Source organism: Bradysia coprophila (genome assembly GCF_014529535.1).
Source record: "Bradysia coprophila strain Holo2 chromosome IV unlocalized genomic scaffold, BU_Bcop_v1 contig_5, whole genome shotgun sequence".
Taxonomy (NCBI): Eukaryota; Metazoa; Arthropoda; class Insecta; order Diptera; family Sciaridae; genus Bradysia; species Bradysia coprophila.
The window spans coordinates 5417978-5421308 of record NW_023503374.1 but is presented as its reverse complement, the minus strand read 5'-3'; the positions used below and the strand labels follow the sequence as shown (position 1 = coordinate 5421308).

The 3331-nt window shown below is 34.7% G+C and overlaps 5 non-coding genes across 5 annotated transcripts; 3 read left to right on the top strand and 2 right to left on the bottom strand.

Moving 5' to 3' along the window:
• Positions 1 to 911: 911 nt before the first annotated feature.
• On the top strand, positions 912 to 1030 carry LOC119072112. The gene has a single exon (XR_005086791.1). It is a non-coding gene; the product is annotated as a 5S ribosomal RNA (ribosomal RNA).
• A 266-nt stretch (positions 1031 to 1296) lies between these two features.
• On the bottom strand, positions 1297 to 1415 carry LOC119072107. The gene has a single exon (XR_005086788.1). It is a non-coding gene; the product is annotated as a 5S ribosomal RNA (ribosomal RNA).
• Positions 1416 to 1632: 217 nt separating this feature from the next.
• LOC119072109 lies at positions 1633 to 1751 on the top strand. The gene has a single exon (XR_005086790.1). It is a non-coding gene; the product is annotated as a 5S ribosomal RNA (ribosomal RNA).
• A 1042-nt stretch (positions 1752 to 2793) lies between these two features.
• LOC119072098 lies at positions 2794 to 2912 on the bottom strand. Its single transcript, XR_005086779.1, has one exon. It is a non-coding gene; the product is annotated as a 5S ribosomal RNA (ribosomal RNA).
• A 223-nt stretch (positions 2913 to 3135) lies between these two features.
• LOC119072108 lies at positions 3136 to 3254 on the top strand. The gene has a single exon (XR_005086789.1). It is a non-coding gene; the product is annotated as a 5S ribosomal RNA (ribosomal RNA).
• Positions 3255 to 3331: the final 77 nt, after the last annotated feature.

The following is a 3331-nucleotide window of genomic DNA, read 5'->3' as shown; positions in this document are numbered from 1 at the left end:
TATTGTCCAGTCATTTATACTTTCCATTTTATAAAAAAGATATGGAGAGTGGGTTACACATCTACCTTTTATTAATTATTTTAGACAATAATATCTACTACATTATGTGGGAGATAAGATAAGGCGTAACAAAGTTACTTCATAATGACAATCAAAAACGATTCATGTAACTTTCGAGCTTTCTGAGCTTTTTGATTCACTCTTTACTCAAACCTAATTTAGGTTCTGAAACAGATTCTGTTTTACAGAAACCCTGGACAGTCTAGTTAGCATGTCAGTATACAGCAAAGAAAAAACTTTCTCACATTTACCAGAGAATATCCGTAAAAAGTATTCATCAAAATAAAATCAAACTAGACAACAACAACCACATCAAGATCCATTCAAATACATTAAACAATACCAAGCCTCTAATCTTTTTGAATTTGAGAAATAATTACATTTCATTCAGTGATGAAATTCCTACTTCATCCTTCATCCCAACGAATTACAAATTTTTAAAAGCTCAACAGATTGAACTTTCTTACACACACTATGTACATATTCTAGCAAGTGCACTTAAATTTCAATTAAATTTCATAGCTGGCGAACTTACAACTTGTGTGGGGGAAACCCGTAATTTTTAAAGTTTTGATCATTTAAGTAAACCTAAAAGTTTCCAATGAATTCTTTTAAAAGTAAATCCTTCAGAAAATCATCTCAAATCTACTAATTTTCGTTGATAAAATTTGTACAAAAATACAAGGAGATAACAGTGGATGATTGTCCTTAACTATTCTATAAATAAAAGTTGGTGTTTCCAGATTATAAATGAAAATAAAAAAGTGGTCGTCATCTCAAAGTGCCCAAAGATATAACATATGAAAAAAAAAACGAAATTCCTTATATTCGCAATAAAATCGTCTTCGTTTGGCAACGGCCATACCATGATGAATACACCAGTTCTCGTCCGATCACTGAAGTTAAGCATCATTGGGCGCGGTTAGTACTTAGATGGGTGACCGCTTGGGAACACCGCGTGTCGTTGGCAATTTTTTTTAATTTTGTTAAAAAAAAAAATTAACATACGATTAATGTACAATAGTTATTTGTGCTACCGAGTCATAAATTGCTTTGTAGGCATAAAACGTTTTTCTCAATAAAGGCAACAAAAGCTTTAATTCTCGTCAATCAGTTGAAGAAAAAACAAATGTTTATTAAAATAAAACGTACGAAAAATGTTTGATGTTACTTGTCTAGAAAAGACTCAATTTCCGTACAATCATAAAATACCCAAACTTTCGGAAAATAAAAAAATGCCAACGACACGCGGTGTTCCCAAGCGGTCACCCATCTAAGTACTAACCGCTCCCAATGATGCTTAACTTCAGTGATCGGACGAGAACTGGTGTATTCATCATGGTATGGCCGTTGCCGAGTGAAGACAGTTTTCTTACATTGAGTATGGTACGGTACAGTGTCACCGCATTTTATGTAAACGCCTCGATGTATGTATTTAACAACTGAATTTAAAAATATTGTATTTCATAAGAAACGAAACCTTAAAGGTATACGAAGAGGCGTATATATGATTTGGTAATGCGATGAAACTGCATATACCATAAAGTGTTTGGAAAAAAATCGTCTTCACTCGGCAACGGCCATACCATGATGAATACACCAGTTCTCGTCCGATCACTGAAGTTAAGCATCATTGGGCGCGGTTAGTACTTAGATGGGTGACCGCTTGGGAACACCGCGTGTCGTTGGCATTTTTTTTTTTCAGAAAATGTTTAGTATTCATTGATTGTACGGAAATTGAATCTTTTCTAGACAAGTAACATTAAATATCGGGAAGTATGGCGCTGGATTGGAATAAACTTAAAGAAAAGTTGAATTTTGTTTTTTCCCACAACTCATTGGCGAAAAGTAAAGCTTTCGTTGTTTTTATTCAGAAAAACGTTGCATGCAACTCTGTCATAAATGACTTTTAGACACACCACGTATAATTCTAACAGTTTTAGTGCCTGAAAAGGAATTTATCACTCGGTTTCATAAATAAATATTTTAGATTTAAAGAAAAAAAAATGCGAACGACACGCGGTGTTCCTAAGCGGTCACCCATCTAAGTACTAACCGCGCCCAATGATGCTGAACTTCAGTGATCGGACGAGAACTGGTGTGGCCGTTGCCGAGTTAAGACGATTTTTTTAACTAACATAACTCTATCGGTTTTAGTTTTCTTTTGTGTTTTTTTTCTAATCTTTTGATGTGTTTGTGAGACAGTTATGTGGTTTAAACTTTTACTGGCGGTCATACCTCTTGTCGATGTGACAACAAAGAACCAAAAAAGATAACCTAGTCAGAAATTTTCAGATTCGATATAATCAGTCTTGCAAAGTTGTTTTGGGATTATAGTTCATCTCTGGTTACTCAAAAACATGTCTGGATTGTATTTACTGACACTTACCTCTTATCTTTGAATAAAACTGAATGATGGACGAAGAAATTCTCAATTTTTCCAATAAATTTTTATATTTTGTCTCATTGTGGGACAACCACTGGAACTGACGCGGAGCAAATAACTTTAAATGATTATGTGAAATTAGAAATGCTTTCATCTTTAATGGTTACATTAGAACAATATAAGATAAATTTCGAAAATAAAGAAAGAAAACTGCGCAAAGTTTCAATCGATGTTTATACCGAACTAATGTCTACATTGACCAGTCATGAATCTGTCATGAATCTTTTAATGAAAAGCTAAATTTTTATCATTTCATCAAAAGATTTTGCTTCATTACAAAAAAAAAATGCCAACGACACGCGGTGTTCCCAAGCGGTCACCCATCTAAGTACTAACCGCGCCCAATGATGCTTAACTTCAGTGATCGGACGAGAACTGGTGTATTCATCATGGTATGGCCGTTGCCGACGGGAAACGATTTTTTAACAAACATTGTCTACGGTACACTGTCACTGTATTTTTTGTAAACGCCTTGATGTATGTTTTGTGCAACTGAACATGAAAATATTGTATATCCTAAGAAACGAAACCTTCAAATTCAAACTCATCTGAAGAGTCGTACGTATATAATTTGGTAAAGCGATGAAACTGCATATACAAAGTGTTTGAAAAAAAAATCGCCTACACTCGGCAACGGCCATACCATGATGAATACACCAGTTCTCGTCCGATCACTGAAGTTAAGCATCATTGGGCGCGGTTATTACTTAGATGGGTGACCGCTTGGGAACACCGCATGTCGTTGGCATTTTCTTACATTTCGATTTTGTTAATTTAAGTCAAACGTTTCCATAAAGTACGTAGGGAATAATTGGACCAGTCAGA